Source organism: Sebastes umbrosus, chromosome 16, assembly GCF_015220745.1.
Source record: "Sebastes umbrosus isolate fSebUmb1 chromosome 16, fSebUmb1.pri, whole genome shotgun sequence".
Lineage (NCBI taxonomy): Eukaryota > Metazoa > Chordata > Actinopteri > Perciformes > Sebastidae > Sebastes > Sebastes umbrosus.
This window is the reverse complement of record NC_051284.1, coordinates 3,430,783-3,444,219: the sequence shown is the minus strand read 5'-3', so window position 1 is coordinate 3,444,219 and position 13,437 is coordinate 3,430,783. Positions and strand designations below refer to the sequence as shown.

Below are 13,437 nucleotides of genomic sequence, written 5' to 3'. Positions count from 1 at the left end.
ACACACACACACACACACACACACACGCACGCACACACGCACACACACACACACACACACACACACACACACACACACACACACACACACACACACACACACTGTCCAGGTTTAGCGCAGGCCTGCATGTCTTTGGTGAATCTTTCTGAAATGCATTCCGTGTGGATTAGGATCAGAACACTCAGATGGAATCTCTGATTTACGCTGCGTTGCTGGAGGAAGTTGTCATTATAATCTAAGCTTTTGTTGCACATGATAATAAAATAGGATGGAGATGGAAAAAATCTTCAGCTCAACTGAAATTCAAGTAAGGACACAATATACTGACAGCTGGGTTATTACATTTCTTTATACATACACAAATGTGTAAAGAAATGTATAAAGAAAAGAACACAGAAATAGATATGTTTGGGGGAATAAATAAGGGTGAAATGCAAAGGGAAAATCGTGCATAAATAAATAAATATATAAATAAACACATACCAGTACATTTGAAAATAAATATAAAATAAAAACAAATAAATGCAAAATAAATAAACAAATAAACAAACAATAAATGCAAAAATAAATTAAAAATACATTTACAATTGAATACAAATAAATGCATACATACATAAATAAAATGGAAAATGTATTAATTAATTAATTAAAACAGAAAAATAAATTTTTTTGTCACATTTTATGAACTCATTATTTATTCATTTATTTTTTATTTTGGCAGGTTCCGTTCTCCAGACCTGACACTGACTACTTGTTATACTCAGAATACTATTATTATTTTTTCACATATAACCACTTAGATATAAACTACACATCAAATTTCAGTGAAAACCAACATGCGACTTTCACACCTGTAGTTTGGTTGATTTGGTCTGGACCAAAGCAAGAAATGATCCATTGTGGCCTCTTGGGGCGCTTCATAAAGGAAGCCCAGAAAAGAAGGTCTTGTTGTGACACGTCAAATACGTTTTTTCTCAAAGATGGTTTCTGTCATTTTAGGTTGTTCTTATCACGCTGATGGATGTTCTAATGTGCTTTACCTTCACTCCCTCTGCTATAATAACTCTTGTTCAAATTCTTCCCATGTTAGACTAGACATGCTTATGAATAGACAATAGACATGTTTAGCGGCAGGCGGCTGCACCCCAAGTGCTCCACAGACAGACTGAGGAAGTCTTTCGTCCCCCGAGCATCAAACTGTACAACACCTCTCTGGGGAGGGGTGGGCGGGGACAAAGGAGGACAGTCTGCAGGACAGATAATGCACATGTGGCACCCTGGACATTTTAGGGTTAAGGATTGTGCCCAGAAACCTGTATGTCATTATTTTGGTACCCCCGCCATGGTTATTTTTGTAATTATTATTATTATTACCATTATTATTTTTAAAGCGCTTGGTGGCACTTAAAAGACAGTACAAAGGACAGTAAACCCACCTGCTTTAGTGTCAAGTAATTCTATGACAACATTTTGTATTGACCAGTAGGTGGCGGTAGTGGCTTTGATATGTCAGCGACTGGCGCTCTTATTCTTCTGTAGCCGGAAGTCAGCGCAGTCGTAGCATAACAGTCAGGAAAGCAGTAGAGAACAAAGCCGGCGTTCATCCTTGACTGTTCTTTTTAATATGTTTACAGGTGAGAGACGTACACAAGCGCCATATATAGTACTGATAATTGTGTGTTAAGTTTATTATCGTTTATGGGGCCGTGTGTTTATGTTTATAAGTGTGATGTACGTCACGGAGTTAGTCCGCTAGCTAATGCTAACAAAGGCTAGCTTGAATAGCTATTTTAGGTCCGTGGCGCGGGAACGGTACAGTTCACGGTTGTGTATTGATTGTGTAAATGTATTCCCATCTAAGATGCAGTGACATCGTAAACAAATGTTCAGTTGTTGATATAATTAATCTGTAATAGGTTCAGAGGTTGATATAATTAGTATAATATGTTCAGAGGTTGATATAATTAGTAATTTATGTTCAGTGGTTGATATAATAAGAGTGTGTATTAAAGGCTGCACAGTTGCCATGGTGATTTGGTAATGATAGTTTCAGGATAGATTTAGCTTATGGTATATTGTGTACTGAATACTTCCATTGTATTACTTGATAGTGATTTAGTGATATTTAGTTACTGTATAGTTATTCTTCTGTAGCCGGAAGTCAGCGCAGTCGTAGCATAACAGTCAGGAAAGCAGTATAGAACAAAGCCGGCGTTCATCCTTGACTGTTCTTTTAATATGTTTACAGCTTAATAAATGTACCTGGCACCTGGATGAGAAACACCTGTCTCATCATTCAGTGTGTGGGTAACACACACAGTGCACTTTAATAGACTGAGCTACTTTTTTAATTCTGCACACCACAAACAGCTCTACTCTGCACCTTTTTAGACTGGTTTTACTGTATTCTACCAATAATGTACAGCTTATTCTGTACTTTAGTCTATTTTTAAAAAAAACTCTCTACCTCAGTTCTCATCCCGCATTATATTCCATATTTTACATTTCTTAATCCCCTGGTCTCTATATATCCTATATTTGAATATCCAGCACTATATCACTTGTTGCAATAAATTCACATTTTTAAAAGTCCTGTATGTCAGTTCATACCCCACACTATGTTCATTTTTAACAGTTTCTTCTGCACTATATTCACATTTTGAAAAGTCCTGTATGTCAGTTGTTATTCTGCACTATATTCAGTTTTAACAGTTTTTCTTCATCTCCTGGTATTTTTATTTCTGGTATATTTTTTTATACTTTGTATTACTAACTTGTGCCTTTTTGCTAATATGTTTGCACTATGGAACTTGAATTTCCCTCGGGATCAATAAAGTTACTATCTATCTATCTATCTATCTATCTATCTATCTGTGGTGACGTTATATACTGTATATAGGTCAGCATGCAAGTGCTCACTCCAGAAGCTTGATGTTCTCTATAACTCTGCTATCCGATTTGCTAAAAATGCCCCTTTACCACTGCCCTCTTTATTCCTCTGTCAACTGGCCATCTTTATACACGCGCTGTAATAGTCATTGGCTCATGCTTATCTACAAATCCTCCTTGGCCTGCTACTGCCCGATGCTTGTGTACTCTGCATATCTTCTATGTAGTGCTTGCTGTTACATTAAAGCTTGTTGTGATTGTTTGTCTTTTTTACTTGCTACTCTTGTTTTGCTGTCGTATTGCCCGATAGTTTGTCTGGTACTGTCCGTTGATTGTGTGCCTGTCTGCATTTATTTAATGTAGTGCTTGTCATGTAAGCCAGTGCTGTCTTTTTAACTTTTGATATTTCTTTTTACCTCCTACCCCCTTCCCTCAGGAGGCTTTGCCTTTTTGCCAGGCTGCCATTGTCAATACAATTTTTTTCTTAATTGACGTGCCCGGTTAAATAAAGGTTTAATAAAAAAAAAAAAAGTGCTAATTTATCTAATCAGTTTGGTTTTAATTAGTTATTTGATGCTATAAAAAGGGGGTGGAACGTCTTGATTGACAGCTGTGATTTACAGCTGCTCTGAGTGCGGAGCCGGCGGCGGAGCCCTTCAGGCTACAGTCTGCCTGTCATCACTGATGAACCTGGATATTATCTCTTACTAACTTTTCCAACATTTACAGCAGGACTTCAACAACCTCCTTTCAACCAAAGCTCTTAAAGGAAGATCACACATTCTTACAAGTCTTTATTATGTTAAACAAGTCTACTGCCAAAATCACAAACACTTTTACAAAAAAAGTTACATAACACTTCATCATTTAATGTTTTGAAGAATACACAATGGAAATCTATAGTTCAGTAAGACACACAACAAAGTTCATGGGTTGGCTTTAAACAGAAAAAATACACCGTCTGATCCGTCTCAAGGCCCCAGATGTTCAGTACGTATATTAACAGCTGAAAGGGTTCTTGGTGCAGATGAAGCGATAACAAGAGCCACACTGGGTGTTACCCCAACCATCTGAAATTTGATTTAGAAAAGAGACAAAATAACAACATTAACACTAATCCATTTTAAAGTTAACAAAGTATACACCATAATGTCCACTGTAATATCACTTCATCGTCCTTTTCCACAGAAAATTGGGTAAATTAGCAATCAGACCAAAACAAAGTGGGAAAAATGTAAGACATAACCTTGTATACTCCATGACCCTGAAGTACAAGTCAATGTTAACTCTGATCCCTGGATCAGAGTTAACATGACAATGACTTGACATTGTTGTTCCCTATCAACACATACAGTATAAATACAGATATCTATTCTACAAGACCAAGACAGAAATCCAGGTAGAACATCCACACCTCTTACAAATGTATTTACATCCGTAACTCTTATTTGGACTGAAAAGAGATGGAGAGCATGTGGCACTCATGGTTAAGTGTGAGTGAGACTTGAGCCGTTACAGCACAGTGTAGACAGTCATACTGATTATAACTGGGATGGAAAAAATATTCCAATATCTCTGTCAAATTTGACAATAAAATAATAAATGTGTCTGATGTTGCACACTGTAAACAATTGCTGTTAATTTACTGCAGGATTTCAACAGTATTAACCTATTATTGCTAAAAACAGAACTTTACTGTTAAAACAAAAGAAAATCTGTTAAATTACGCTCATAGGCCGTTTTTTAACTGAACTATAATGTATTCTTAGAAAACAGCACTTTACTGCTGATCAACTGTCTAAAGTATCTTCAGTAACAGTGTCATGCTGTATTTTTTTAATTCTGGGAAAAGCAATTTCACCTGATCTGCACATGTGATGCTGGATCCGTTCTTTTCTTCATCCATCCCCATCTTACTGATTATTTGGTGAGTAGTAAATTTATTGAATTAATAAATCTGTGCAAAGTCTATCAGTGATGTTTCCAGTTAGTTTGCATTACTGAATCTGTGCATGTCATGATAGAGGGATTCAGCAGCTATAGCTAGAATTTCACAGATGATTGCATATTAATCGGACAACACAAGAAGCTCATTTTAATTTGTATGTATTCAAGTTAATATCTAAGTATTTTGCCGGTGAATTCATGCGTAATGATAGCCGATAGTATACACATATAGTATACATTTTACAGTCTATGGAAGTCCCTTCAACATTTGAAGTAACATTAAGACTTCAGTGCACGTTGGTTATTGGGTGTTAATTCAGCAGAGCAGATTCAAAAATTGAAGGCAAGGTTATTTACTAGCTAACTAGTGTTTTTGAATGATATCTGAAAATCACATGGTTTAGAGGAATGAGCACCATGGGACATACAGTATCTGTTTTTGCATGTGGACTCTTCACATGTTGCTTCAAAACCACCTCTGACTGTACCATGGCGACTTAGTTGTATGAGCATCAAAAACAACAGTTGTTTTTTTCTGCCACTACTTTTCTGTGACAATCACAACTTCACCTCTCAGCATGTTACTGTGCTACTATTGTCACTGATGGGGGAAGTTGAAATGAGAGGAAGCAACTGTAAGAAACATGTTGATTCAGGGTTCTATAGAAACAGATGATCAGAATATTCATAATTGATAAATAAAAAAAACAGTTTCTCAACCAGTAGTGCACACCACTCAACACAATTCATTTCAAACATTGACTAAAAATCCATGAAGTTGACTTCACTTTGTCAGCCTTGAGGGCCACTTCATAATGTGAGGGGATCCAGCCCACCTTCTTGATGGGGCTTTCTGCATTATTTTACACCTTTTACACCTGCAACTACCTGTAAAGGTTAGATAGTTGAAACCTGTATTTTTATTGTGGCATTAATCTAAGTGATTTACACAACTTGATTTTTACACAGTGCCTGAAGAAACACTGTCATTTTTCAGGTGCACCGCAGGAATAAACCCTGAGAGAGGCACCAAGGATGGACAGGGCAAAGTCTCATCAAAGAAAACTGGCCAATTCACGAACAACAAGACAAGACAACAACCGTATATCCACATGTATCCACTCTGCTGAGGAGACTCATGGACTTTGACTGGGACTTCATTTAAAATGGTGAGTTTACATAATGATAAGAGGAAATGAGGGGTACATACACTGATTTTGTATGTGAGAAGTTACAATGAACGTTATTTTAGAACTCATATATCTCTCTCTCACACAGTCAGCGGCCTACCAAGGCTGGAGTGAGAAAAACTGGTGTCTTTCAGTGGGCCGTAAATCATTCACTAACTCACTCCCCAACCATTGCCCAATACTTGGACTTCCGCACTTATCCATGTGCCTTGTTAGAGCCTGAATATATAATTCATACTTGGACATGATGTCACATGTCTGGTAGTGTTGGTGCTCATTATTATATAGACAAATTATTTTTTACTTAATGTTAATTTAAAAAAAATTGTACCACTGATATGCCTTAAGGCTCAGCAATATATTCAGTATATTCACATGTTTCATGATATACAGCAATATATTATTTGAGAGTTTTGTTGTAATTCTATGATGTAGCTCAACTGTCTGTAACTGTTCCACAAAGTAAGGTTAGTAAGATTGACAGATGTCTTCAGAAATGCTATTTCTTCTGAAATTTGGTTTGTTATCTGTGTCAGGTTTTTGTTGGCGCTAGCATGCAATTATTCTGAATGTACAACTTTCAACTTCATATGAAAATAAAAAGTAAAGTGCGATAAGATAAGCTGTAGATTTTCTTTTCTCACACAAAAATTATTTTTAATGCTGTCAATCAATCAAAATATTCAATCACAATTAATCTCAAATTTATCGCACATTTTTTATCTGTTCAAAATGTACCTTGAAGGGAGATTTGTCAAGTATGTAATACTCTTATCAACATGGGAGTGGGTAAATATGCTGCTTTATGCAAATATATGTATATATTTATTATTGTAAATCAATTACCAACACAAAACAATGACAGATATTGTCCAGAAACCCTCACAGGTACTGCATTTAGCATAAAACAATATGCTCAAATCCTAACATGGCAAACTGCAGCCCAACAGGCAACAACAGCTGTCAGTGTGTCAGTGTGCTGACTTGACTATGACTTGCCCCAAACTGCATGTGATTATCATAAAGTTGGCATGTCTGTAAAGGGGAGACTCGTGGGTACCCATAGAACACATTTAAATTCACATATCTGGAGGTCAGAGGTCAAGGGAACCCTTTGAAAATGGCCAACACAGTTTTTCCTCAACAAAATTTAGTTTAAGTTTGGAGCGTTATTTAACCTCCTTCAAGACAAACTAGTATAACATGGTTGGTACTAATGGATTCATTAGGTTTTTTAGTTTCATGACATGCCAGTATCTTCACTCTTTCACACTGAGCCCGCAACAACCTCTGAAAGATCAATTGTGTTGATTCGTTAAAGAAATTAGTGGCGTTAAAACAAATTTGCATTAATGTGTTATTATCGCGTTAACTTTGACAGCCCGACTTATTTTCTAAATTAGCTTCTTACTATCAACGATGGGATCCAACTGTTTTTTCTTTGTGCTCTTCTCACTGGTTAGAGCTGGGCGGGGCTCCATTTAGATAAAGGTGATGGATTAAAGAGTTCATGTCGTCTGGAGAATGGTAAAGTGGGTACACTACAAGCTAAGAATCCAGCTAGCTCTTTTTCACTGCAGGAACAGTATCATTCCCAGCAGCCAGACTTCAGTGTAGATTCTGACTCTACCTTCATATGAAATGTTGAATCTGTGTATTCACAAATGAATGTAGTCTCTTGAGAAACAGACAATAAAACATTGTTATTTCCTTCTTAAGAAGGCGTCTTGCTTCCTTGATTGAGGCAGTGATGAAAAGATAAAGATAATTCCCTGGAGACTTACAGGAACCATAAACAGACTTAAGATTTCCTTTATTCCACTATGAAGCCATTCCTCCTGCATAATGACTACTTTTACTTTTATATAAAGTACATTTTGCTGCTCATACTTCTGTACTTTTGCTTAACGGTGCAATGTGTAATGTCTGGTCACATTCTCCAAACAAATACGGGCAGCATTTCACCTACTAATGGGTCCAAACAATCTAAATTCACAGTCATCAGTTATTAAAAAAAGCCAACTACTAACTTACAGCAGGGCAAGAATACAAACACTACACACAGACGTCTTTGACACAACGTCAACACTTAACCTCTTCACATTCTGTTGATAATGGTAGTTCATGTTTTGAATGTTTTAAACTCAAATCATGTCCATATCTTACACACTGCACCTTTCATTTTAAACAGCATATCACCACTGTTCATATGTCCTTTAAAATACAAGTGCAGAACACACAGCTGACGCACATGTGTGTTTCTGCAACTACGGGCATTTTTTAATCCCAGAAATGAAATTTTGGATTTATGCTCAAATTTGCAGTGCAGTGCTTGATAAATATATACACAGTGTTATTACCATGTTGACATAGAAAATAATTACTAAATAATGTGATTTAATAATATTTATGAAGCATTTTTTTGCGTCCAAACACCACTGTTTATAAATCATTTATATGATTTTTTTTCATCTAAATGCGCCTGTCCCACACTTCTGAGTCAAGAGAAACAAGGTGAAGATCACCTTTTCTTCTCAAGTAGAAGGTAATGTCCTTACCACACTTCTTAGTAACTGTGTATTTGTAACTATAACTTAATATAATAATAAAATAATTATAATAATAATAATAATAACTTGTTAATAATACTGTTGAATTCATGTATATTAGATGCTAAGAGTCAAAACTAACGTAGCAGACCTTGCTAGTTGTCATTTATCTGCAATATTAGTCCAGCATATGTCCAGCAGTAAAAACATTATACATTAGAATTGCAATATCTGTCATAAAAAACAACATATTTTATATTTGTGTGTATGAAGACTGACATGGTTATACATTTTACAGGGTGTAAAGAAAATAATGAAATCCATTATTTTTAGAAAACGTTTTTGTATCAATATTAACAATGACGCACAAAGCTTGATGAAAATTAATTTAAATGTCTTAAAAATATTATAGAAATTAGAAAAAGCTAAATGTTTAAAATGAACGTTATTGCAATGTTGCAGTAAAGACATTTAGTAAGAACAAGTGATGAAAGCCATAAAAAATAAACATGTTACAGATTAAAATCTTGTAAAGTCAAAAACCTGTTTATATGTATTACACATACTCTGATGGTTAAAAGTTTAAAAGTGACCGTAGATACAGAAACACCCACGTACTGTAACTGAATATCCAGTCGGGTCTCAATTCTTTTAAACCATTAATCTGATCTGAAATCACAACAACAGAGAGTTGTTTGTGCTGTAACTGTTCACATGTTGAAAGATCAGAGTTGAAGCTCATATCTTTATGTGCAATCATCTTCCTGCATTCAGGGCCGAGTCAGAGACGAATATCGGCACGTTCTGGCTGCCGCACACCCACATGACCGTGACTCGGTGTGGTTCTAGTGTGTGTATATAAAGAGCAGGGAGACCTCATCATCATCACTGCATCCATCACTCAGCTGACACCTGAATAACATCACCTTACATTTACCTGGCAAGTAAGTAAGACTGCTGTATTTCTTTTTATTCAGTGGAGCTCATGGCTCTGCTCTCCTTCTATATATTTATCAGGCACATTTTTCTTCTCCACACAGAACAATCAGTTGATCATCATCATGAAGGCGGTCCTGGTCCTCTCCATTCTCCTCTGTGCTGCATTTGCAGGTCAGATTCAACACACACACACTATCATCCATGTGCTCATGAGTCAGTCAGCATAATGTGGCCTGCTGTTGTAAAGCTTTGTGTAGTAGTGTGCATCTAGTGTACTCTGGGACAGAAGAGGAACTAGTGCTCTAATGTCACTGACATTAACACATATTGTGTTTTTTCTCTGCAGCTCCGACTGAAGACAAAGAGAAGCAGGCTCCAGGTCAGTATTGAAGGTCTTTGCTTTAATACACACGCAGACAGTCAGACCTACATCTATCTAACATCAACGTTAATGGGCATCATCCACAGAAGCAGCAGCAGAGGCCCTGAAGGAACAGCTGGTTGCTGCAGGTTAGTGTCCTCCTTAAATCTCACACAGCTTTTTTTTCTGTTTGGTTTCATGTTTTATTTAGCCTGCACTGTGACAGCAGAAAATTAACCAAACAAATGATCAAAATAACTCAACTAGTCAACTATACTGTAACTACGGAAGCCTAGTCCTATTTAGAAGATGAGGTAGTGGTGCACTCTGGTGGTCGAAATAAGTATTACTACGACAAACACACAAAAATGATTCCACCTGTTTTCACTAAGAGGCGAAAATAAAAAGTAACTTGGAAAAATCTGACAACATTTTTTTTTCATTTGTTTTCACACAAGAAAAAGTAGTTTTTACCTTAAAGGGACTGTTTGTAACTTTTTAAGCGTATAAATGTACCGGGTCGGGATCCCATGTGCGCTCGCGTGTCGCTGGAGTCTCCGCTCCTGTTCCTGCTCGCCTTCGCTCACACACCGCGCGTTCTCGCTGTCTCGCTCCACCTCTATGACGTGAACGCGCGCTCACTACACACTGCAGAAGAGTTAGTTTAGCTCTGAGAATATCTAGTGAATGTACAGTGGACGTTTGTGCAGAAATAACTGCTGCAGCTCCTCCAGACAGAGGTTTCCCGTGTCTTGTGAGGTGATGGGGCTCCGCTGCGAGGAACGTTATCACGTCCGACTGGGAGTCGGTGTCTCCCTGCGGGCGCAGTCAGGAGGCGATAACGTTTCTCTTCCTGCTTCAGCCCCGGCACCGACCCGCTTTTGCTGAGGCAGGAAAAGCCAACACTAGGATCAGCAGTGATTCATGGAGAGACCTTCGTCTGGTCAGCTAACATTACTGCCAAGCAGCTGAAATATAGAGTGATATTGTGGTTTTAGCTGACGTGTGTCGCCTCACTATTTTGAGCGATACCGTTCAGGTATATTTAGAGCGAACAAGCGCGAGCCCGACGCTGACTTTCGTTGACTTAACGGCCACAGGTGTTGCTGTTAACAAGCATTTCTGAAAGTTACAAATAGTCCCTTTAAGTTCTTAAGGACAGAAAATAATTTATATCAGACTTGATCACCAGAAAATATCCAAAGCTAGGATAAACAAGTTCCACCAGTATGCTCAGATTTCAAGTTTTGAGTTTTTCTGACTTGTTTGTTGTTGGAAAGGAAAAATAATTCAAGATAAATTCTCCCTGAATAAGATAGCTGTGTTGGATTTGAACCCAAGGGCACACTAAAAACACCAGGCTTTCACCCAGGAGGCCGCTGTTCGTGTCCTGTGTGGAACCATGAAGTCACGTTGACCTCTTTGTCTCGTAACGTCCATACTGAAGTAACACTACTTCTGTAGTTATTTTAACCCAAACCTCTTTTCCTAAACCTAACTAAGTAGTTATGTTGCCTAAACAAGTTCTGCACTGCAGGGGCTTGTGCAGGCGCACTGTTCGCTTGTGTTGCTGGACATTTGAGGAGCAACATTTGGTACCTTTTCCTTTCGGTTCTGTCGAGTCATAGGTTTGTACACTAAAAGAAAAAAAGAAACCACCACAATTTGAAATTAAATGTCAAATTGTGGCATATGGGAAACTTGGAAGTGTACTTTCATCAATATAAAACTTGTATATAGCCTACTTTTTAGTCACGCTTGAAGCATGGGTGAAGGGAGGGCAACGTTCGACCTGCAAAACTACATTCCCATCAGCCTCAGCTGTGCTAATTAGCTTATGTTAGCATGATACTGTAAAGTATCTGTGCCAGAAGATTCTGTCCCTTAGCCCAGAAACGGTAATCAGAAAGGACACACATTCACTCTATATTCTGGGGCTGCTCATAGTCAACTTAGCGGTGAATTACATATTTCAGTTATCACAGTTATACTTTATCTAGTACTCCCAAACTGTCCCACATATTGTTGTACTATAGAAAGAAGTTCAATTAGATTGAAGATATATATTGCACTATACTGTATATTGTATATACACTGTATGTATTTATATATGTGTTGACTGTTTCTCTGTGTTTGTGCTGCACGTCTGTTTGAGGAGGCAGCAGCACCTGAATGTAAGATCCACTTGACTGTTTTAATCTTTCCTTTATGCTCCTTCATGAGTGAGGTCTATGGAGGTCATCACGGCGACAACAATCACACCACTGAAGAAAATAAAAGTCAAACACCTCTCTCCAAATATCACAAATGTCATGTAGAATGTCCAAATATCGAAGTATAAGCATGGCGTGCTTAAAGGGACTATTTGTAACTTTCAGAAATGCTTGTTAACAGCGACACTTGTGGACGTTAAGTAAAAAAAAAGTCAAAATCTGTGTGCTTGATTTTTCCAAATTCCATTTATGTCCATCGCTCACTTTATGCTCCTGTGGGAAGCAGCCGGGCAAAAAGGTTAATAAGTAAATAAGCAAGTAAGTAAATATTTATAATAGTATGCGTATTTATAATTTACTAATTGTTCAACACAGGACATTTAGGTAGAGACATTAAATATGACAATAGAATAGAAATAATTTAGTTTTACTTTTGTACGGCACTTTGTAGGCAGACGTTTTACTGGCGTCCGGTAGTCGCTTTCAGTCCAAAATGGCAGAGGCATAGCTCTGCTGCTGGGCGCTGATGTTACAATGGAACGACCAATTGGCTTTCACTTCTTATCAATATATGTTCTTTGGTTAGGCTACTTTAGAACTTAGCCATCAATGCAAATGATGAATGCAACATGTTCCACTGGATGGTGATGGGAGGTCAGTCAGTCTGTCACCATCAGTCCATGAAGAGATGAGCTTTTCACATCAAAGCTAAGACAATTCCATTTGGAAAAGAAAATGACACAACTTTTAGTTGTATAGCCGAAAAGATCCCTCTGTGCTTCCTCTGTCTGACAGGAGCACTGTAACAGCCTGGGTGCCCACCTGGCCTCTGTCACCAACGGCAGAGAGTACAGCTTCCTCCAGCAGATCAAACGGACAGCCGGTCAGAGCATCGCATGGCTCGGAGGCTTCAGCCTGCAGGTCTGGATTTATGAAGAAATACCACCCAGTCAGTCCAGATCAAACTCAGGACCTGGTCCAAATGGGTGTAATATCCTTACACTCATGCTCTTTGTCTCCTAGGGACGGTGGATGTGGATCGACCGTGAGGGTTTCTATTACACCAACTGGTACTCCCCATCCTCCTCAAGCAGCTACCCCTGCATCCACTTACGCACCAACTGTAAGTCCACCTATTTAGTTTGGATGGCTAGCTATATGAGTTCAAGTTTTTGCTCATTTACCTGTTTTCAAATGTTATTTTCTCAGAGGTAATATAACGTGAAGTAAATATAGCCTTAGCTTATGTGTTAGTTCTAGGACTGACAAAGTTAACGTGATAATAACACGCAAATTCACTTTAATGCCACTAAATTATTTAACGCATTAACAAGACTTTTCTTTTTTTT

At 37.8% G+C, this 13,437-nt stretch overlaps 1 protein-coding gene across 1 annotated transcript in view; it reads left to right on the top strand.

The window, feature by feature from the left end:
• Positions 1-13,437, top strand: part of LOC119474418 — an 813,351-nt gene that overhangs the window by 772,583 nt on the left and 27,331 nt on the right. The window lies entirely within an intron of this gene.